Source organism: Monodon monoceros, unplaced genomic scaffold, assembly GCF_005190385.1.
Source record: "Monodon monoceros isolate NGI ecotype Baffin Bay Population unplaced genomic scaffold, NGI_Narwhal_1 Super_Scaffold_15, whole genome shotgun sequence".
Taxonomy (NCBI): Eukaryota; Metazoa; Chordata; class Mammalia; order Artiodactyla; family Monodontidae; genus Monodon; species Monodon monoceros.
This window is the reverse complement of record NW_021703771.1, coordinates 51,654,350-51,678,958: the sequence shown is the minus strand read 5'-3', so window position 1 is coordinate 51,678,958 and position 24,609 is coordinate 51,654,350. Positions and strand designations below refer to the sequence as shown.

The 24,609-nt window shown below is 36.0% G+C and overlaps 1 protein-coding gene across 1 annotated transcript in view; it reads right to left on the bottom strand.

The window, feature by feature from the left end:
* The window catches only part of NKAIN2 (sodium/potassium transporting ATPase interacting 2), a 678,615-nt gene that overhangs the window by 422,822 nt on the left and 231,184 nt on the right, over window positions 1-24,609 (bottom strand). The gene's annotated exons all lie outside the window — the stretch shown is intronic.

Below are 24,609 nucleotides of genomic sequence, written 5' to 3'. Positions count from 1 at the left end.
AAATTAGATCACATCATTCTTACCCCGTTCAAGTTCTCCTTATGCTTAAAATAATGTCCCAACTCCATACATTTTCAAAAAGCTGAGAAAAATGAGGAGTTATTTTATACTGTTTTAAGTTCATTATAGGAAAATCAACCTATAGTGTTCAAATATTTTAACAAAGATCTATTATTTAGGGGTTTTTTTCCAGTTTTTTTTTCATTTTTTTAAAATATCTTTATTGGAGTATAATTGCTTTACAATGGTGTGTTAGTTTCTGCTTTATAACAAAGTGAATCCACTATACATATACATATATCCCCATATCTCTGCCCTCTTGTGTCTCCCTCCCACCCTCCCTATCCCACCCCTCTAGGTGGTCACAAAGCTCCGAGCTGATCTCCCTGTGCTATGCGGCTGCTTCTCGCTAGCTATCTATTTTACATTTGGTAGTACATATAAGTCATGTCACTCTCACTTTGTCCCAGCTTACCCTTCCCCCTCCCAGTGTCCTCAAATCCATTCTCTATGTCTGTGTCCCTATTCCTGCCCTGCCCCTAGGTTCTTTTCTTTTTTAATTAAAAACAGACTTTCATTTTTGTTAAAATTTGTGCATAGTTGTAAAGCAATAAAAATTTTATTGTATATTAGTGCAAATAAGTTTTTATCAATGGTGGTCATCAAGGATTAGCTTCAATCATTTTTAAAGGTCTTGATCAGGGATTGCATGAAGACATTTCAAGTATGAAGTCATGTATTAAAAAATTGTATTAGCAAGAAAAAACTTAGAAATACATTAAATATTTGAAAATAATTTTTGAAGCTTAAATTTAGTATTTAATATAATTCCAAACACTGTATAGATTTTATAATAATTCTGTACTATAAAGAAGACATCATGATTTTTTTTTTCCCAACTTCCACATAGATGCTTCTAAATCCTCTCTAGTTTGTCTCAGAGCGCAGGACAATTTTTTGCTATGTGAGTCATAACTTGAAAAAGATGTAAAACATCCCCTTAAGAACTTTCTATGCATAAGCAAATGCATGTATTTGTTTACATGTATATATATATATATACCATACATTTAGAACATATATTTATAAAATTATATTTATGTAAAACCATACATTAACATATTTTGTACTGTAAACATCTATAAAAGTCTATATGTTTACACAAGTGGAATGATAGTACACATATAATGCAAAAACTGGCCCTTTTTCTTTAAACGGAAAATTTAGTTATCTCTTCTTTTTATTTATTTATTTTTTTACACAGCATGTTCTTATTAGTCATCCATTTTATACGCATCAGTGTATACATGTCAATCCCAATCTCTCAATTTATCACACCACCACCACCACCCCCTGCCGCTTTCCCCCCTTGGTGTCCATATATATTTTCTCTACTTCTGTGTCTCAATTTCTGCTCTGCAAACCAGTTCATCTGTACCATTTTCTATGTTCCACATACATGCCTTAATATACGATATTTGATTTTCTCTTTCTGACTTAACTTCACTCTGTATGACAGTCTCTGGATGCATAATGTCTCTACAAATGAACAAATTTCATTCCTTTTTATGGCTGAGTAATATTCCATTGTATATGTGTACCACATCTTCTTTACCCATTCGTCTGTCGATGGACATTTACGTTGCTTCCATGTCCTGGCCATTGTAAATAGAGCTGCAGTGAACACTGGGGTGCATGTGTCTTTTTGAATGATGGTTTTCTCTGGGTATATGTCCAGTAGTGGGATTGCTGGGTGATATGGTAATTCTATTTTTAGTTTTTTAAGGAACCTCCATACTGTTCTCCATAGTGGCTGTATCAATTTACATTCCCACCAACAGTGCAAGAGGGTTCCTTTTTCTCCACACTTTCTCCAGCATTTGTTTGTAGATTTTCTGATGATGCCCATTCTAACTGGTGTGAGGTGATACCTCATTGTAGTTTTGATTTGCATTTCTCTAATAATTAGTGATGTTGAGCAGCTTTTCATGTGCTTCTTGGCCATCTGTATGTCTTCTTTGGAGAAATGTGTATTTAGGTCTTCTGCCCATTTTTGGATTGGGTAGTTTGTTTCTTTAATATTGAGCTGCATGAGCTGTTTATATATTTTAGAGATTAATCCTTTGTCCAATGATTCATTTGCAAATATCTTCTCCCATTCTGAGGGTTGTCTTTTCGACTTGTTTATGGTTTCCTTTGCTGTGCAAAAGCTTTTAAGTTTCATTAGGTCACATTTGTTTATTTTTGTTTTTATTTCCATTACTCTAGGAGGTGGATCAAAAAACATCTTGCTGTGATTTATGTCAAACAGTGTTCTTCCTATGATTTCCTCTAAGAGTTTTATAGTGCCTGGACTTACATTTAGGTATCTAAGCCAATTTTGCGTTTATTTTTGTGTATGGTGTTAGGGAGTGTTTTAATTTCATTCTTTTACATGTAGCTGTCAGATTTTTCTCAGCACCACTTATTAAAGAGATGATCTTTTCTCCATTGTATATCCTTTTCTCCTTTGTCATAGATAAGTTGACCATAGGTGCATGGGTTTCTCTCTGGGCTTTCTGTCTTGTTCCATTGATCGACAGTTCTATTTTTGTGCCAATACCATACTGTCTTGATTACTGTAGCTTTGTAGTATAGTCTGAAGTCCGGGAGTCTGATTCCTCCAGCTCCATTTTTTTCCCTCAAGACTGCTTTGGCTATTCGGGGTCTTTTTTGTCTCCATACAAATTTTAAGATTTTTTGTTCTAGTTCTGTAAAACATGCCATTGGTAATTTGATAGGGATTGCATTGAATCTGTAGATTGTTTTGGGTAGTATAGTCATTTTCACAGTATTGATTCTTCCAATCCAAGAACATGGTATATCTCTCCACCTGTTGGTATCATCTTTAATTTCTTTCATCAGCGTTTTACAGTTTTCTGCATACAGGTCTTTTGTCTCCCTAGGTAGGTTTATCCCTAGGTATTTTTATCTTAATATTGCAGTGGTACATCGGAGTGTTTCCTTAATTTCTCTTTCAGATTTACCATCATTAGTGTATACGAATGCAAGAGATTTCAGTGCATTAATTTGGTATCCAGCAACTTTACCAAATTCATTAATTAGCTCTAGTAGTTTTCTGGTGGCATCTTTAGGATTCTCTATGTATAGTATCATGTCATCTGCAAACAGTGACAGCTTTACTTCTTCTTTTCCAATTTGTATTCCTTTTATTTCTTTTTCATCTCTGATTGCCGTGGCTAGGACTTCCACAACTATGTTGAATAACAGTGGTGAGAGTGGACATCCTTGTCTCATTCCTAACCTTAGAGGAAATGCTTTCAGTTTTTCACCATTGAGAATGATGTTTACTGTGGGTTTGTTTTATATGGCCCTTATTATTTTGAGGTAGGTTCCCTCAATGCCCACTTTCTGGAGAGTTTTTATCATAAATGTGTGTTGAATTTTGTCAAAAGATTTTTCTGCATCTATTGAGATGATCATATGGTTTTTCTTATTCAATTTGTTAATATGGTGTACCACATTGATGGATTTGCATATATTGAAGAATACTTGCATCCCTGGGTTAAATCCCACTTGATCATGGTGTATGATCCTTTTAATGTGTTGTTGGCTTCTGTTTGCTAGTATTTTGTTGAGGATTTTTGCATCTATATTCATCAGTGATATTGGTCTGTAATTTTCTATTTTGTAGTATCTTTGGTTTTGGTATCTGGGTGATGGTGGCCTCATAGAATGAGTTTGGGAGTGTTCCTTCCTCTGCAATTTTCTGGAAGAGTTTCAGAAGGATGGGTGTTGGCTCTTCTCTAAATGTTTGATAGAATTCACCTGTGAAGCCATCTGGTCCTGGACTTTTGTTTGTTGGAAGATTTTTAATCACAGTTTCAATTTCATTACTTGTGATTGATCTGTTCATATTTTCTATTTCTTCCTGGTTCAGTCTTGGAAGGTTATACCTTTCTAAGAATTTGTCCATTTCTTCCAGGTTGCCCATTTTATTGGCATACAGTTGTTTGTAGTAATCTCTTATAATCCTTTGTGTTTCTACAGTGTCAGTTGTGATTTCTTCTTTTTCATTTGTAATTTTATTGATTTGAGTCCTCTCCCTATTTTTTGTGATGAGTCTGGCTAATAGTTTATGAATTTTGTTTATCTTCTCAAAGAATCAGCTTTTACTTTTATTGATCTTTGTTATTGTTATCTTTATTTCTATTTCATTTATTTCTGCTCTGATTTTATGATTTCTTTCCTTCTGCTAACTTTGGGTTTTGTTTGTTCTTCTTTCTCTAGTTCCTTTAGGTGTAACATTAGATTGTTTATTTGAGATTTGTCTTGTTTCTTGAGGTAGGCCTGTATGGCTATTTCCTGTATAGCTATAAACTTCCCTGTTAGAACTGCTTTTGCTGCATCCCATAGGTTTTGGGTCGTCGTGTTTCCATTGTCATTTGTCTCTAGGTATTTTTTGATTTCCTCTTTTTTTTTTTTTTTTTTTGCAGTACATGGGCCTCTCACTGTTGTGGCCTCTCCCGTTGTGGAGCACAGGCTCCGGACGCACAGGCTCAGCGGCCATGGCTCACAGGCCCAGCTGCTCCGCGGCATGTGGGATCTTCCCAGACCGGGGCACGAACCCGTGTCCCCTGCATCGGCAGGTGGACTCTCAACCACTGCGCCACCAGGGAAGCCCTGATTTCCTCTTTGATTTCTTCAGTGATCTCTTGGTTATTTAGTAACGTATTGTTTAGCCTCCATGTGTTTGTGTGTTTTACATTTTTTTCCCTGTAATTCATTTCTAATCTCATAGCATTGTAGTCAGAAGAGATGCTTGATATGATTTCAATTTTCATAAATTTACTGAGGCTTGATTTGTGACCCAAGATGTGATCTATCCTGGAGAATGTTCCGTGCGCACTTGAGAAGAAAGTGTAATCTGTGGTTTTGGGATGGAATGTCCTGTAAATATCAGTTAAATCTATCTGGTCTATTGTGTCATTTAAAGCTTGTGTTTCCTTATTAATTCTCTGTTTGGATGATCTGTCCATTGGTGTAAGTGAGGTGTTAAAGTCCCCCACTATTATTGTGTTACTCTCGATTTCCTCTTTTAGAGCTGTTAGCAGTTGCCTTATGTATTGAGGTGCTCCTATGTTGGGTGCATAAATATTTACAATTGTTATATCTTCTTCTTGGATTGATCCCTTGATCATTATGTAGTGTCCTTCCTTGTCTCTTATAACAGTCTTTATTTTAAAGTCTATTTTATCTGATATGGTATTGCTACTCCAGATTTCTTTTGATTTCCGTTTACATGGAATATCTTTTCATCGCCTCACTTTCAGTCTGTATGTGTCCCTAGGTCTGAAGTGGGTCTCTTGTAGACAGTATATATATGGTTCTTGTTTTTGTATCCATTCAGCAAGCCTGTGTCTTTTGGTTGGAGCATTTAATCCTGTCACGTTTAAGGTAGTTATCGATATGTATGTTCCTATGACCATTTTCTTAATTGTTTTGGGTTTGTTTTTGTAGGTCCTTTTCTTCTCTTCTGTTTCCCACTTAGAGAAGTTCCTTTAGCATTTGTTGTACAGCTGGTTTGGTGGTGCTGAATTCTCTTTGCTTTTGCTTGTCTGTAAAGCTTTTGATTTCTCCATCGAAGCTGAATGTGATTCTTGCTGGGTAGAGTACTATTGATTGTAGGTTCTTCTCTTTCATCACTTTAAGTATATTATGCCACTCCCTTCTGGCTTGCAGAGTTTCTGCTGAGAAATCAGCTGTTAACCTTATGGGAGTTCCCTTGTATGTTATTCGTTGTTTTTCCCTTGCTGCTTTCAATAATTTTTCTTTGTCTTTAATTTTTGCCAATTTGATTACTATATGTCTTGGCATGTTTCTCCTTGGGTTTATCCTGTATGGGACTCTCTGCTCTTCCTGGAGTTGGGTGGCTATTTCCTTTCCCATGTTAGGGAAGTTTTCAACTATAATCTCTTCAAATATTTTCTCTGGTCCTTTCTCTCTCTCTTCTCCTTCTGGGACCCCTATAATGCGAATGTTGTTGCATTTAATGTTGTCCTGGAGGTCTCTTAGGCCGTCTTCATTTCCTTTCATTCTTTTTTCTTTATTCTGTCCCACAGCAGTGAATTCTACCATTCTGTCTTCCTGTTCTTCTGCCTCAGTTATTCTGCTATTGATTCCTTCTAGTGTATTTTTCATTTCAGTTAGTGTATTGTTCATCTCTGTTTGTTTGTTCTTTAATTCTTCTAGATCTTTGTTAAACATTTCTTGCATCTTCTCGATCTTTGCCTCCTTTCTTTTTCCGAGGTCCTAGATTGTCTTCATTTCATTATTCTGAATTCTTTTTCTGGAAGATTGCCTATCTCCATTTCATTAATTATTTTTCTGGCCTTTTATCTTGTTCCTTCATCTGGTACATAGCCCTCTACCTTTTCATCTTGTCTTCTTTCTGTGACTGTGGTTTTTGTTCTACAGGCTGCAGGATTGTAGTTATTCTTGCTTCTCCTGTCTGCCTTCTTTTGGATGAGGCTATCTAAGAGCCTTGTGGAAGTTTTCTGATGGGAGGGACTTGTGGTGGGTAAAGCTGGCTGTTGCTCTGGTTGGCAGAGCTCAATAAAACTTTAATCCACTTGTTTGCTGATGGGTGGGGCTGGGTTCCCTCCCTGTTGGTTGTTTGGCCTGAGGCGACCCAACACCGGATCCTACCTGGGCTCTTTGTTGGGGCTAATGGTGGACTTTGGGAGGGCTCATGACAAGGAGTATTTCCCATAACTTCTGCTGCCAGTGTCCTTGTCCTCATGATGAGGCACAGCCACCTCCCACCTCTGCAGGAGACCCTCTAACACTAGCAGGTATGTCTGGTTCAGTTTCCTATGGGGTCACTGCTCCTTTCCCTGGGTCCCAATATGCACACTACTTTGTGTGTGCCCTCCAAGAGTGGAGTCTCTGTTTCCCCCAGTCCTGTCGAAGTCCTGCTATCAAATCCTGCTAGGCTTCAAAGTCTGATTATCTAGGAATTCCTCCTCCCGTTGCCGGACCCCCAGGTTCGGAAGCCTGATGTGGGGCTCAGAACCTTCACTCCAGTGGGTGGATTTCTGTGGTATAAGTGTTTTCCTGTTTGTGAGTCATCAACCCAGCAGTTACAGTATTTGGTTTTATTGTGATTGTGCCCCTCCTACTGTCTCATTGCAGCTTCTCCATTGCCTTTGCATGTGGGGTATATTTTTTGTTGAGTTCCAGTGTCTTCTTGTCAATGACTGTTCAGCAGTCAGTTGTGATTCTGGTGTTCTCGAAAGAAGGAGTGAGAGCATGTCCTTCTACTCCACCATCTTGAACCAATCTTGCTCATAGGTTCTTCAGAACCATTTTTTTTTTTATTCCATACATATGTGCTAGCATATGGTATTTGTTTTTCTCTTTCTGACTTACTTCACTCTGTATGACAGACTCTAGGCCCATCCATCTCACTACAAACAACTCAATTTTGTTTCTTTTTATGGCTGAGTAATATTCCATTGTATATATGTACCACATCTTCTTTATCCATTCATCTGTTGATGGACACTTAGGTTACTTCCATGTACTCGCTATTATTTTAAGATATAGAAATTAAAAACTGAAAAAAATTAGAATAATGATAAATAATAATATTTGCCAGTGATTTAGATGTGTGAAATTTTGACACATAAATTGAGGTTATACTCTGAAGATAGAGAAAAAAATTAATGTAAAGTCACTACATATGGGGATTTGTTTTTATTCATATTAGCATATATTTTTTTTAACGTTTTCCAAAATGTATATGTGTGTTTTCCTCATTTCAGCTTGAAGTAAACTTGAGGTTCCTCTCTTTTAAGGCAGTTTAGCAATTTAGAGAAGCAAAAAAAAAATCATTAAAAATCCTGAGGACAGCAATTCTAGAGAGTTTGAAAGACTGGCTTTCCTCTCTCTGGGAGGGGCACCTCTCCAGTAAGTGGACAGCTGCAGGAAAAATAATCGCAGATCCAGCAGACCCTGGAGATCTGAGGGGTGAGAGATGTCACAGACAGACTGCTTGCATATGCTGCTCCAAGTCTTGTCTTTTCATGTTGTTTTTGCTTCTAACACATTCTGGGAGAATGTAACTTGAAAGTTGGTTGAAATATGGTCAAACAATGATTTAGATTACAAAGTACTGTGAGAATATGAAATATTGAAGCCAAATTTCTTTCATTAATAATACTTTATATAATCATTTACATTACTTTGTCAGTACAAATGAATTCCACTTTCTCCTTTTTTCCGAATATGCAATTATTTTCTTCCCCTCCTTTTTCAATATGTCTTCAGATTTAGTAATTCCATAGTTATCGGGGAAAATACTAGGGTTTGTGTTCCATTTGTATTTTAGCTTGACTATTTGATAACATTTTCCAAATGGATCATGTCACTTATGCCCCTGTAGAGAAATTTGATCTTATGCAATACTCAAGAGGATGGAATCATTCCGAAAATAAAATGCTTATAACCAGGAAAGTGATCTAAACCTGGAAAATGTTATAACCCTGATAAATCACATTTATGACGTGTTTTTTTCCTTTCTCACTTTTCTAAAAGAAACCCATAAAACTGCTACAACTTGAATTCTTAATAAACAATGGAATTAGTCACAGACTGAGGACCCATCTTTCTAGGGTTAGAAGACTGCAGTGAAATACTCTTTTCTTATTATTTCATAAGCAATTAATACTTTATGGTTTTAACACTGTTTGTTCACATTCGTTGTGTCTATTAGATAAAATTCAGCTATCTTTGTTTTCGAAACTGTGCTTCTGGCTTTACATTTTATGAAGAATAACAAGAGAAAAAAATACCCAGCAGTACTAATTATTTGGTTATTTGGCAATATTAAACGCAGCTTTTTTTTTTTTATTGAGAAGAAGGAAACAGGAAGCAAACAACAAGAATTGGACTCATTATGCCTCACACTATGACGCCACAGTTAACGTACTATATAAATGTGTTAAAAGGTGAGTAGTAGGGGGTCTGGATGTACAAAATGCTTAACGGATTAATTTTAGTGCTCATAAAATCGGAGTGCAAAAGCTCAAGTCCATCCATTTTGCAGGCTGCCTGATGAATCTGGTGTACCAGGCACACCCCAAGGAGGGCCTCAGCCCCTCGGAGTGTCTGGCTAGCTACAGCTCTCTTCAGGAGCAATTGCAGTGTATGCCAAATTGTGTGATATTGGTTCCGCTCTTGGGACTAATTGAGAGCACCAAACTCATTCTCACTTGTGATTCAAATAAAAGATTTGAGGACCTGTCACTAGAGATTTTTCTGGCAGAGTGGAAAAGGGACAGAGTGTCCCTATGGTATCAGTGCAGCTACTTCACGACAAAATGCCTAGTTTTTATAAAATGCCTATGAAAAAAATGACATTTTTTGAAATACCTTCTAATTAATTCAGTTTTATATATTACACTACTATGAGTGTGAAAACCCTAGAGTCCTACAATTACCATTAGACTCATTCCTCTAGCAGGTTACATGTGCTAATGAAGGGAAGAAAAAAGTAATTATAATTCTATAAATGGCTGTTTATTAGTGAATCATCCTCTTCTTTTTACCCTTCTAAGCTGCTTTTCTGGATGCATCAGGCTGTGTACACATTTTGCTTTTTTAAATGTCGAAAACAAATCTTTAAAGAGGAGGAGGGGAAGTAGCACTTTGAGTGTTATGTTGGAATGAAAAGCAACTTCAAAATTTCTTCATGCAGTTCTCAATCAGGAAAGAGATTTAAATAGTCTAGTTTTCTTTGTATTGCTTTACATTTAATAACAGTATTTACTAAACATTGCTCCCTGGTTACCTATAGTGAATTGAACTACTACTTCAACTGCATTTTCCATGTAAATTTTAACTATAGGACAGAATAGAGGAGGTTTGTTACCATATGAAAAGCATAGTCACTTATTTGCTCTCTCTGGCCAAATAACCCTGGATGCTAGAAGCAGAAAAAATTGATTTATTTCACTATTTAATATCCTCTGAGTTGTATCTTTATATAATTTCCCACAGTTCATCAAAGCCTCAATTGTCTCTGAGTGAATTCTCAGACAAAGAGATTGACATTCTGCCCTCCAAAGCTAATTTGGCAACTGCCAATCCCAATTTAGGCGTCAAATGAGTTCCAGGGGTCATGTTAGGATGATGGTTCACAGTGAAGAGGGGGATTTTGATAAGGTTCTCACAGACTGAGAACACATGAGGGGCTGGGGTGTACCATGCTGAATTAGACATAATTCTCAAGTAAATTTTGCCAATATTTCAGGATCTAAGAGCCCACTTAATATGAGATCACTGTAATCTAGACAAATTATTTCAAGGTTTTTAAAAAATATATAGTGGTTTTCATTGTTTTTATCAAAAATTCAAATATTTCTAAGTTTAAAGCCATGGAACTCTTAATGGAAACATATCCTTTCATTCTTTACATGGCTCTGTGAATAATAAACCTATAAAAAGTATAGCTGCTTTAATTTGGCATAGAATAAAAATTGCTGTTCTAGAATGATTTCTGACTAGGCTTTGAAGACAGGATGGCACTGGCTTAGACCGCGTTTGTATCTTCTTTCTTTTATTTCCAGCAGGATACTCTCTTGAAATATTAATCTCTGTGCTTTTATTTTTCATACTTAACTTTTGCAGACTTTACCTAGTGAGTCAGGGACATTCTTCTTGCTTCAAAGAGAATTACCATTGTTTTAATAGGAATGCAAAAAGAAAAAAGTAGCTAGTGCTTAATTTTTTTTTGACTTCCATATCAGAAATAATAGCTTTGAAACCAAAGCTTTTGATTAATGAGAAAATAAAAGGTTAACTGAACAAAGACTGGGTAAGGAAAACTGCACATAGTGTATTTCTTAATAAGAAATTAGAAAGAGAGCAGATAAGACTGTATAAGCCCAAAGCTAGAGAAAATAGAGTCGGAGATGCTGCAGTCATAGAACAGTGTGTGTCTTTGAATGAGTAGCAGATCTTCGTCAATGTGGAGAGCACCTGAGTCAGCATTCTGAGGATGTCACAGTGAACTCTGCCAGCAGCATGGAGGCCCAGGGGAGTCAATACCTGGAGACCATTCTGCTCTTCTAGGGAGCTCAGGTTGACTATTTTCATTGATCTGTGGGAAGGCCTTCTACCAATGTTTTACATGCATGATGCCTGTGAATCATCCAGCAGAAATAATGTTTGCTCATACCCCAAGACTTTGCTTATGCTCATGGAGATTTCACTATGTGGAAGGTCCTCGTTTCAATACCCAAGACACTTTTAAGCCCCACAAAATAAAGTATGGGATTCTTGACACCCACAGGGACATCTGAAGGGGGAAGTCAGCAAGAGGGAAAAATCATCAAAGTAAGAAAGTACAAATTAGAGCAGCTAATTTACTAGAGCCATCTAGTTCTTGCAGAGAAAGAGAAAGCAACTCAAATATTAGAGAAAACAGCAAAATTGTGAAATGGTTTACATTGTTTTAACCACAAGAGTAAAGAAGGCATAAATCCAAGTGGGAATTCTCAGATATCTTTGTGGCTCTCAATGACAGCTTCATGGATCATATAAGACTTTTGCTACCCTGGGAATAAGCATCCTCGGCTTCTGGAAATTCAATTCTAATTTTTAAAATGTATGCAAATAAAGTAAAATTAGAGGCATGGCCATTCATGGTCTAGTCAACTCCACCACGGACAAAGGTATGGGAAGGTTTCTGGAAAGAATTTTGTCACACAAATGAAGAATATATATGATTTGAGTATTAAAAGATGAATTTAAGCATAAATTCTCCCCAGAGCTCTGGGTAATCCAATTTTTTGCTTTACTTGATACCTTGGTTAGAGTCAGTGTTAAGTAATAAATCTTCATATGCACACATATCACAATCTACAATGGGATCCCTGTTAAAAGGAAGCCAGAAACCAGGAACCTTCTTTGTGCTCTGTTTAAAGGTTCTGGGTAATCTAATCCATAAAAGCAAAGTATGGATGATGAACAGACAAAAATGTCATCAGTTAGGAATTTGTTAGCGTATGTTTGCTACTAATGAATTATTTTAGTTCTTGTTGCGTGAAAATGCTTTTACTTCACCTTTATTGTTGAAGAATATTTTTGCAAGTTATGGAATTCTAGGTTGTCACTTTTAAAGCACATTAAAGGTGCCATTCAATTGCCTTCTAGAGTCACTCCTTCTGTTGAAAGGTCAATTGTCAGTCTTTTAGCTGTTCCTTTGAAGGTAATGAGTCTTTTATCTTTGGTGGCTTTTTTTTTTTCCTTGGATTTTAATTTTCAACAGTGCTACTATTCTATATTTGGATGTGGTGTTCTTGGTATTTTTTCCAGTTGAGATCTGAAAGTCTTCTTGAATCTGTGGGTTGATGTATTTAACCAGTTTTGAAAATACTCTATCACTTCAGATATTGCTTCTGTCCAATTCTATCTTTTTCCTGGCAATTCAATTATTTATATATTGCATCTTAGCTGAGCCCCATATGTTTCTGACATCCTTTTAATATTTGTATTCTTTTCTTTTTGTTTTTGTCAAACTCTCTCGGTGCTTCACTTTGGATATTTGCTATTGACCCATCATCCTCCAGTTCACCAATCTTGTCTTCTACTCTTTTAAATCTACTATCAAACACACCTAATGTGTTCTTACTTTTAAATGTTATAATTTTCAGTTCTAGAATTTCCATTTGATTCTTTATATAGATCCCAACCCTTTTAGGGTAAATTCTTCATCTTTCAGTCTATTATCTCCAGTTTTTCCCATTATTTTCTTTAACATTTTAAGTCCTCTTATCAGGTAATTACAATATCTGAATTATCTGTTGGTCTGTTTCAATTGTCTATTTTTTCCTTCACTTTCAGCAATGAGGTCCTCTCTTTTAGCATGTGTAGGAATTTTCAATTGCCCGATATGCATATAAATAAATGGTATAAGATAATGTTATCTTTCTAGTAAAATATTTTCCCTTTCCCTAAACTAGACAGATAAAGTGGTAGCTGATCAGCTTATTTCAATCAAGGACTGTGCTGAACTGAGCCTGGATTTTAGCCCCCATAATGTTTAGTGTGTCTCTCTTGACCCTGGCTTGTTCTCCATGTTTCTCAACTATAACTTGAGTGTATTCTGCAGAGCCCCTCTCCTATCTTCAGTCTCCATTTTGTAAGACTGCCAAACAACTTAACTCTGCTTTTCTGTCTGTCCATTTATTCCTTTAGCCTTATAAAGAATTCATCAAATGCCCTAAGAAGAAATTTGTCCATCTGCCTGAGGCCCTCTCCCTTAAAACTACGCTGATTTATACAAAGCCCAGAAATAGCCTTCTATGGGTTTAAAACCTGGATTCATAGCCTCCTTCCCTAACCAGAATTAGCAGATGCCCCCAGAGTACAGCATCTTCTAAAGGTCAGCTCATCTCTCTGGGGCATTTACATTTCCAAAGTATCACTCTCTACTATTTTTCATTTGTTAGAGTGCAAGGTTTACAATACACACACAGACTATAAATAATAAAAAATATACATTTCTTGCTTCATCTCATGGTCAATCTATAAAGATTTCTGTAGCCTCCCCCAACACAGAACAATTCTTTTCCTCTCTTATTCATATTTTGCAATAAACTTTGACTTTTTTTTCCTTTTCTGAGTAAGAAGTGAATTAAGGAAGTTGGATTCTTTGCGGATGATAAATCCTTTTGGACATGTTGCATTTAAGGTGTCAATGGAATTGACATGACACAAGCAGAAAGTTGGAGATGTGGGACTTTAGCTTAACAACAAGGTCAGGACTGAAGATATAGATATAGATCTGGCAGACATGTGTAGAGATGATAGCTTAAATTATGACAGTGAACTGCATTTTCAAGTGAAAGAATGTAAACAGAGAAGTAGAAAGGTCCAAAGATCCGACTCCTCACTTTAGGGGCCTTAAAACGAAGTGGAACAAGTAAGCAAACAAAAGAGAACTGAAGAAGAAAATAAGCAGTTTAATTCACTGCACTATTAAAGGAAAAAAGAGAACAGAGGCAATTACAGTTTGACTAAATTACAAAAGGTTGGTTCATTTCTATTTTGGAGGAAAATTACATTATATTTAATTCTTAATAACATGTAGGACATTTATCCTACATCCAAAAGCAAAATCTTTGAAGGTTTGAGAAATAATTTTTTTTCCTAATACATTTAATGACAGTTAATTGAAGTTTTCTTAGACTATATGCATTTTACAAAAAGAAACAAAAAAATATGAATCCAATCAATTGTCCTCTTGATTATTTGTTAAATTTAGTCTTAAATCTATTATCACAGCTATTCTTTGTTTATTAATAATTGTACAGATTTCTTTACTTTTTGAAGAGCACCATTAATTCAAGTTAAAAATGATTATAAGAGATGTCTCTCCATACCACCTTTTTTCATATAAAATCATAAAAGAAAATTTTGATACAAACATTAATTTTGCTGAGCTGAAAATATCCAAATATCAGATACCTTTTTAAATGAATAATTCATTTTTTAAATAAAAGGAATAAAACTAGGATTGTTGTAATAGTACATTTTTTCACACAGCACTTGAAAATGGTTTCAAGGATTTCTGCCCATTTGCCTACATTGTATGACAGGTTTTATCCTCTTCCTGTCTCTTTTGTTTACAAGAGAGCAATTTTATTTCTCAAAGCTTAAATAAGCCACATTTTTTTTAACATGTTTACTGGAGTATAATTGCTTTACAATGGTGTGTTAGTTTCTGCTTTAAAACAAAGTGAATCACCTATACATATACATATATCCCCATATCTCCTCCCTCTTGCATCTCCCCCCCATCCTCCTTATCCCATCCCTCTAGGTGGTCATAAAGCACTGAGCTGATCTCCCTGTGCTATGTGGCTACTTCCCATTAGCTGTCTATTTCACATTTGGTGGTGTATATATGTCCATGCCACTGTCTCACTTCATCCCAGTTTACCCTTCCCCCTCCACGTGTCCTCAAGGCCATTATCTATGTCTGCATCTTTATTCCTGTCCCTAGGTTTTTCAGGACCTTTTTTTTTTTTTTTAAGATTTCATATATATGTGTTAGCATATGGTATTTGTTTTTCTCTTTCTGACTTACTTCACTCTATATGACAGACTCTAGGTCCATCCACCTCATTACAAATAACCCAATTTCATTTCTTTTTATATCCCATCGTATATATGTGCCATATCTTCTTCATCCATTCATCTGTCGATGGACACTTAGGTTGCTTCCATGTCCTGGCTATTGTAAATAGACCTGCAATGATAATTGTGGTACATGACTCTTTTTGAATAATGGTTTTCTCAGGGTATATGTCCAATAGCGGGATTATTGGGTCATACGGTAGTTCTATTTTTAGATTTTTAAGGAACCTCCATAGTGGCTGTATCAGTTTACATTCCCAGCATTTGTGCAAGAGGGTTCCCTTTTCTCCACAGCCTCTCCAGCATTTATTGTTTGTAGATTTCTTGATGATGGCCATTCTTACTGGTGTGAGGTGATACCTCATTGTACTTTTGATTTGCATTTCTCTAATGATTAGTGATGTTGAGCATCCTTTCATTTGTTTGTTGGCAATCTGTATATCTTCTTTGGAGAAATGTCTATTTAGGTCTTCTGCCCATTTTTAGATCAGGTTGTTTTTTGGATATTGAGCTGCATGAGCTACTTGTATATTTTGGAGATTAATCCTCTGTCAGTTGCTTCATTTGCAAATATTTTCTCCCATTCTGAGGGTCATCTTTTCGTCTTGTTTATGGTTTCCTTTGCTGTGTTAAAGCTCTTAAGTTTCATTAGGTCCCATTTATTTTTGTTTTTATTTCCATTTCTCTAGGAGGTGGGTCAAAAAGGATCTTGCTGTGATTTATGTCATAGAGTGTCCTGCCTATGTTTTCCTCTAAGAGTTGTATACTATCTGGCCTTACATTTAGGTCTTTAATCCACTGTGAGCTTATTTTTGTGTATGGTGTTAGGGAGTGTTCTAATTTCATTCTTTTAAATGTAGCTATCCAGTTTTCCCAGCACCACTTATTGAAGAGGTTGTCTTTTCTCCATTGTATATTCTTGCCTCTTTTATCAAAGACAAGGTGACCATATATGCATGGGTAAATCTCTGGGCTTTCTATCCTGTTCCATTGATCTATATTTCTATTTTTGCACCAGTACCATGCAGTCTTCATTACTGTAGCTTTGTAGCATACTCTGAAGTCAGGGAGCCTGTTTCCTCCAGCTCCATTTTTCTTTCTCAAGAGTGCTTTGGCTATTCGGGGTCTTTTGTATTTCCACACAAATTGTGAAATTTTTGTTCTAGCTCTGTGAGAAATGTTCCTCCCTCTGCTATATTTTGGAAGAGTTTGAGAAGGATAGGTGTTAGCTCTTCCCTAAATGTTTTATAGAATTCGTCTGTGAAGCCATCTGCTCCTGGGCTTTTGTTTTTTGGAAGATTTTTAATCAGTCTTAATTTCAATGCTTGTGATTGGTCTGCTTATATTCTCTATTTCTTCCTGGTTCAGTCTTGGAAGGTTGTGTTTTTCTAAGAAGTTGTCCGTTTCTTCCAGGTTGTCCATTTTATTGGTATATAGTTGCTTGTAGTAATCTCTCATGATCCTTTGTATTTCTGTGGTGTCAGTTGTTACTCCTCCATTTTCATTTCTAATTCTATTGATTTGAGTCTTCTTCCTTTTTTTCTTGATGAGTCTGGCTAATGGTTTATCAATTTTGTTTATCTTCCCAAAGAACCAGCTTTTAGTTTTATTGATCTTTGCTATTGTTTCCTTCATTTCTTTTTCATTTATTTCTTATCTGATCTTTCTGATTTCTTTCCTTCTGCTAACTTTGGGGTTTTTTTGTTCTTCTTTCTCTAATTGCTTTAAGTGTAAGTTTAGGTAGTTTATTTGAGATGTGTCTTGTTTCCTGAGGTAGGATTGTATTGCTATAAACTTCCCTCTTAGAACTGCTTTTGCTGCATCCCATAGGTTTCGGGTCATCATGTTTTCCATGTCATTTGTTTCTAGGTATTTTTTGATTTCCTCTTTGATTTCCTCAGTGACCTCTTGTTTATTTAGTAGTGTACTGTTTAGCCTCCATGTATTTGTGTTTTTTACAGATTTTTTTCCTGTAATTGATATCTAGTCTCACAGCATTGTGGTGGGAAAAGATACTTGATATGATTTCAGTTTTCTTAAATTTACCAAGGCTTGATTTGTGACCAAGATATGATGTATCCTGGAGAATGTTCCATGAACACTTGAGAAGAAAGTCTATTCTGTCATTTTTGGATGGAATGTCCTATAAATATCAATTGAGCCCATCTTATTTAATGTATCATTTAAAGCTTGTGTTTCCTTACTTATTTTCATTTTGGATGATCTGTCCATTGGTGAAAGTGGGGTGTTAAAGTCCCCTACTACGATTGTGTTACTGTTGATTTCCCCTTTTATGGCTGTTAGCATTTGCCTTATGTATTGATGTGCTCCTATGTTGGGTGCATAAATATTTACAATTGTTATATCTTCTTGGATTGAGCCCTTGATCATTACGTAGTGTCCTTCTTTGTCTCTTGTAATAGTCTTTATTTTAAAGTCATTTTGCCTGATATGAGAATTGCTACTCTAGCTTTCTTCTGATTTCCATTTGCATGGAATATCTTTTTCCATCCCCTCACTTTCAGTCTGTATGTGTCCCTAGGACTGAAGTGGGTCTCTTGTAGACAGCATATATACGGGTTTTGTTTTTGTATCCATTCAGCCAGTCTACGTCTTTTGGTGGGAGCATTTAACCCATTTACATTTAAGATAATTTTCGATATGTATGTTCCTATTACCATTTTCTCAATTGTTTTTGGTTTGTTATTGTAGGTCTTTTCCTTCTGTTATATTTCCTGCCTAGAGAAGTTCCTTTAGCATTTGTTGTAAAGCTGGTTTGGTGGTGCTGAATTCTTTTAACTTTTGCTTGTCTGTAAAGGTTTTAATTTCTCCATTGAATCTGAATGAGATCCTTGCTGGGTAGATTAATCTTGGTTGTAGGTTCTCCCTTTCATCAATTTAAATATGTCTTGCCACTCCCTTCTGGCTTGCAGAGTTTCTGCTGAAAGATGACGTGTTAATCTTATGGGGATTCCATTGTATGTTATTTGTTGCTTTTCCCTTGCTGCTTTTAATATTTTTTCTCTGTATTTAATTTTTGATAGTTTGATTAATATGTGTCTTGGTGTGTTTCTCCTTGGATTTATCCTGTATGGGACTCTGTGCTTCCTGGATCTGACTATTTCCTTTTCCACATTAGGGAAGTTTTCGACTATAATCTCTTCAAATATTTTCTTAGTCCCTTTCTTTTTCTCTTCTTCTTCTGGGACCCCTATAACTTGAACGTTGGTGGATTTAATGTTGTCCCAGAGGTCTCTGAGACTGTCCTCAATTCTTTTCATTCTTTTTTCTTTATTCTCCTCTGTAGTATTTATTTCCACTATTTTATCTTCCAGGTCACTTATCGGTTCTTCTGCCTCAGTTATTCTGCTATTGATTCCTTCTAGAGAATTTTCAATTTCATTTATTATGTTGTTCATCATTGTTTGTTTGTTCTTTAGTTCTCCTAAGTCCTTGTTAAACGTTTCTTGTATTTTCTCCATTCTATTTCCAAGGTTTTGCATCATCTTTACTATCATTACTCTGAATTCTTTTTCAGGTAGACTGCCTATTTCATCTTCATAAATAAGCCACATTCTTACATAGCTTTTTTACATACCACGTTCTTTTTTTTTTTTTTTGTGGTACGCGGGCCTCTCACTGTTGTGGCCTCTCCCATTGCGGAGCACAGGCTCCGGACACTCAGCAGCCACGGCCCACAGGCCCAGCCGCTCCGCTGCATGTGGGATCTTCCCAGACCGGGGCACGAACCCGTGTCCCCTGCATCGGCAGGTGGACTCTCAACCACTGCGCCACTGGGGAAGCCCTACATACCACATTCTTAAATGAAAATGTATATCTAGATCTCAGAAGTAACTATCAAAATTATTAAAATGTGACAGCTTTCTAGACATTACTATTAAAAGCATCCATTAGGTATAATTAATTGCTCTAGGGTATGTTTAACAATATAAGTTTCTGATAATATAATGAAGCCCAAGGGTTATATACCTGCATCCCTAGTATATAAACAAATTGGGTTAAGTGTAAAATAATCCCTTGGTTACTCTTTTATGATCTGTAAGTTAATTATTTTATTTCTAAAGATAGGTGGTGCATCATTCACTAATGGTGCCCATAAATTACGAAAGTAGAAATTGAGATCTCAAAATAGTCATATAAAGAAAAGTGTTAGGATATAATTTCAGCTAAGAGTAGATACAATTATAACACACCCAACAGAATACAGTTTTTTGCAGAGAGCAGAAGAGCGCTAATTTTTTTCCTGTGTGTAACTATTCAAAAACTATTTCATAAATTTTATTTTCCCAGGTGATGAATCTAATAGGTGAATTACCATATTATATGTGTTTTCCTTCTAACACTGCACTTTGAAGTTAACTACAGAACAAACAGATCTCTTCTCTTTTCAAAATAACTCAATTCAGTTAATACCTGGGATTAGTTTGCATTTCTATTTGATATGTGAGCAAGAAAATCACAATTGACCAGAATAATCCAACAACACAGTAAGACTATTTACATCAGGAATTCTCAAAACTATTAATCCAATAGTCAAGGTCACATTTAATGCTCAAAGGCAGCTGCCTACAAAGTCAGCAAACACTTTGGGTTACAAACTAATGTTATCTCTGTTTCATTTAATGTTATCTCTGTTTCATTAACAGAACATCTATTAAAATATCACCTCAGAAAGTAAGAATCTGTAGGATGTTTCAGGATATTTAGTTAAAACACTAATATCTAAAGCATTAATATAAATAGTGTGGAAATAGTTATTATGCAATGTATATTTGTTCCTACCATATTATGTGCTAATTTATATGACATTCCCGATATTTTATTAATATCATTGAGATAAAATTTTTAAAAAGAAATTTCTCTGGTTGATTAGTTTTATTTTTCCTTAAATCTCATGGGGATAATCATTAAAATATATTAATAAATATTGTAATAATAATGTTGGATTTACACAGAATTTTTGATGAAAAAATATATTATCTATACAATTATGGGTACAAAGAAAACCGAATATCAACCAGGTCAGCCCTGTGTACCACATTATTGTAATTAAGCCGTTTCATTCCCGAAGGTACACGCTGGCTTCATTAATGATGCTAATATCTATTTCTCTCATAAGTACAGGCAGAGAGTTTAGCAGAAAAAGCAGAAAAGACACTGGAAAAGGACAACAAAAAATTCTAAACTCTAACGGGTAACTCAAGTTTGCCTTAATATTTTACCGATTTTATCATTTCTTGCCAATATTCATTATGAAGAAATCAATTCTTTACAAAATGTTTTATGGAAACAAACCTACTTCTCTCACATATATAAAGACCACAGAATTTCCTCCCTGATTCTGTTTCCCATATTTGTCCCTCAGCCTCAAACAAACTGACCCATTCTTATGGTCAAATTAGTTTATTTTTTTGGGTGAGGTGAGGGGAAAAGGTGGTTTATATTCTGTAACCTAAGTATTATCAGCAGTTTCAGGAGTCCCATTTTTGAGCTTTTATATATCTGTACATTTTTCAATCGCCATTGCTTATTTCTGGCACTCTGTTACTTGAAGAATGTGAGGTAGTTGCAGAAGCTAAAGAATTAAATGGCATAAATATACCTTTCTCAAACCCTTTGAGCAGGAAAGGGAGGAAAATCCCAGTACAGATAACAATATAACTTTGCCCTTTATGGTTTTCCTTTAGATTATTTGTTAAAAGGAAATTATTAAATTTTCATGTGCTCTGCAGAGTCTAGCCTTTGTTTATAAGATGAAAAGAAAAGGAAATATTATTAACTGCTTCACTGCCATGGGATAGTCATTACCTGCCTGTGTGCATTAGAAGAATTCTTAGTCATTTGGGTTGCAAGTCTCTTGAACTCTAATGTTTTAGGATGTGTCCTCGTTATGGTTTCAATGCCCATGTCCAAGGTCATGGGATCACAAGCTTTACTTTGTGTCTGCAGTCATCACATGGAGCAGTGAGAAAAATTACACATTTGTGCAGCCAGCTTGGCTCAGATTTCTCCCTCTTTTTTTTAATATTAAACAAACTCTGATCTGCTAGATCATCTTACTCAGCCAATATGACTGAATACCTGTCCTCCAATTATTAAGGTGATTATTTAAAATTGAAAATATCATTAAAAGTCATTTTAGTGAGGAATCTCTTTGAACAAAGTGGATTATACAGCAGAGACATATAAATTGGGTAAGGAATTCAAGTCCTGGGAATGTGAGCTTTAAGCAGAAAATGAAGTGTCTTTCCTAGAGCCACCTGAAAAATTCCTTTTCATTGGTCACAGCATGTTCAGGAAAGGACTGCCTGCTGCTGAGAATGTGGAGTATGATGACCGGCAAGAATACAGAAATGCCATCCACCAGGGCAGACACTGCCGAGGGCCACAATGAGGACTTGTCCAAAATCTGCTCATAAAATTACAGGTTCCAGAAGCCTTGGGTCTATTTCATATGATAACGTCACCCTCTTACTTTATCTTTCATCACTTGAAATTGAAAAAAAAAAGTCAACATTATTTATACTCCATATGATCATCTCAATAGATGCAGAGAAAGCTTTCGACAAAATTCAACACCCATTTATGATAAAAACCCTGCAGAAAGTAGGCATAGAGGGAACTTTCCTCAACATAATAAAGGCCATATATGACAAACCCACAGCAAACATTGTCCTGAATGGTGAAAAACTGAAAGCATTACCACTAAGATCAGGAACAAGACAAGGTTGCCCTCTCTCATCACTCTTATTCAACATAGTTTTGGAAGTTTTAGTCACAGCAATCAGAGAAGAAAAGGAAATAAAAGGAATCTAAATTGGAAAAGAAGAAGTAAAGCTGTCACTATTTGCAGATGACATGATACTATACATAGAGAATCCTAAAGATGCTACCAGAAAACTACTAGAGCTAATCAATGAATTTGGTAAAGTAGCAGGATAAAAAATTAATGCACAGAAATCTCTGACATTCCTATACACCAATGATGAAAAATCTGGAAGTGAAATCAAGAAAACACTCCCATTTACCATTGCAACAAAAAGAATAAAATATCTAGGAATAAACCTACCTAAGGAGACAAAAGACCTGTATGCAGAAAATTATAAGACACTGATGAAAGAAATTAAAGATGATACAAATAGATGGAGAGATATACCATGTTCTTGGATGGGAAGAATCAACATTGTGAAAATGACTCTACTACCCAAAGCAATCTACAGATTCAATGCAATCCCTATCAAACTACCACTGGCATTTTTCACAGAACTAGAACAAAAAATTTCACAATTTGTATGGAAACAGAAAAGACCCCGAATAGCCAAAGCAATCTTGAGAAAGAAAAACGGAGCTGGAGGAATCAGGCTCCTGGACTTCAGACTATACTACAAAGCTACAGTAATCAAGACTGTATGGTACTGGCACAAAAACAGAAAGATAGATCAATGGAAGAGGATAGAAAGCCCAGAGAGTAAACCCACGCACATATGGTCACCTTATCTTTGATAAAGGAGGCAGGAATGTACAGTGGAGAAAGGACAGCCTCTTCGATAAGTGGTGCTGGGAAAACTGGGCAGGTACATGTAAAACTATGAGATTAGATCACTCCCTAACACCATACACAAAACTAAGCTCAAAATGGATTAAAGACCTAGATGTAAGGTGAGAAACTATCCAACTCTTAGAGGAAAACATAGGCAGGACACTCTATGACATAAATCACAGCAAGATCCTTTTTGACCCACCTCCTAGAGAAATGGAAATAAAAACAAAAATAAACAAATGGGACCTAATGAAACTTCAAAGCTTTTGCACAGCAAAGGAAACCATAAAGAAGACCAAAAGACAGCCCTCAGAATGGGAGAAAATATTTGCAAATGAAGCAACTGACAAAGGATTAATCTCCAAAATTTATAAGCAGCTCATGCAGCTTAATAACAAAAAACAATAACCCAATCCAAAAATGGGCAGAAGACCTAAATAGACATTTCTCCAAAGAAGATATACAGATTGCCAACAAACACATGAAAGAATGCTCAACATCACTAATCATTAGAGAAATGCAAATCAAAACTACAATGAGATATCATCTCACACCAGTCAGAATGGGCATCATCAGAAAATCTACAAACAACAAATGCTGGAGAGGGTGTGGAGAAAAGGGGACCCTCTTGCACTGTTGGTGGGAATGTAAATTGATACAGCCACTGTGGAGAACAGTATGGAGGTTCCTCAGAAAACTACAAATAGAACTACCATATGACCCAGCAATCCCACTACTGGGCATATACCCTGAGAAAACCATAATTCAAAAAGAGTCATGTACCAAAATGTTCACTGCAGCTCTATTTACAATAGCCCGGAGATGGAAACAACCTAAGTGTCCACCATCGGATGAATGGATAGAGAAGATGTGGCACATATATACAATGGAATATTACTCAGCCATAAAAAGAAACGAAATTGAGCTATTTGTAATGAGGTGGATAGACCTAGAGTCTGTCATACAGAGTGAAGTAAGTCAGAAAGAGAGAGACAAATATCGTATGCTAACACATATATATGGAATTTAAGAAGAAAAGTCATGAAGAACCTAGGGGTAAAACAGGAATAAAGACACAGACCTACTAGAGAATGGACTTGAGGATATGGGGAGGGGGAAGGGTAAGCTGTGACAAAGCGAGAGAGAGGCATGGACATACATACACTGCCAAATGTAAGGTAGATAGCTAGTGGGAAGCAGCCGCATAGCACAGGGAGATCAGCTCGGTGCTTTGTGACCGCCTGGAGGGGTGGGATAGGGAGGGTGGGAGGGAGGGAGACGCAAGAGGGAAGAGATATGGGAACATATGTATATATATAACTGATTCATTTTGTTGTAAAGCAGAAACTAACACACCATTGTAAAGCAATTATACTCCAAAAAAGATGTTAAAAAAATAAAATAAAATGGTTAAAATGAAAAAATAAATAAATTAAATAAAATGGTTAAAATGAAAAAAAGAGATTATTTATACTCAATATCATAGTTAAATAATAAATAAACATACTTGAAAATGCTCAGAGTGCTTTGGGAAACTCCTGTATGCTAGATTATAAATGTGTATTACCATCACCCCATCCCCCGCCCACCAAGATATATAGCCCTGCAAAGGTAGTTCCTGGAGACTTTTTAGCTCTTTTAGCCTTTGAAAGCAGGTTATCATCTCTGGGTTTTAAAAATGTCAACATCTTTGCAGGGTCTTTCTGATCTAAGGGATAGAGAGGTAAAAGAACATTTTACAATCTCTGTCTTTTAAAGTTAATATGAAGAAGTACAAGTTTACAACTCTCTCAAGTGTCTCAAGCAAGATTTACCACTACTTTGAATGGATTATCTCATTT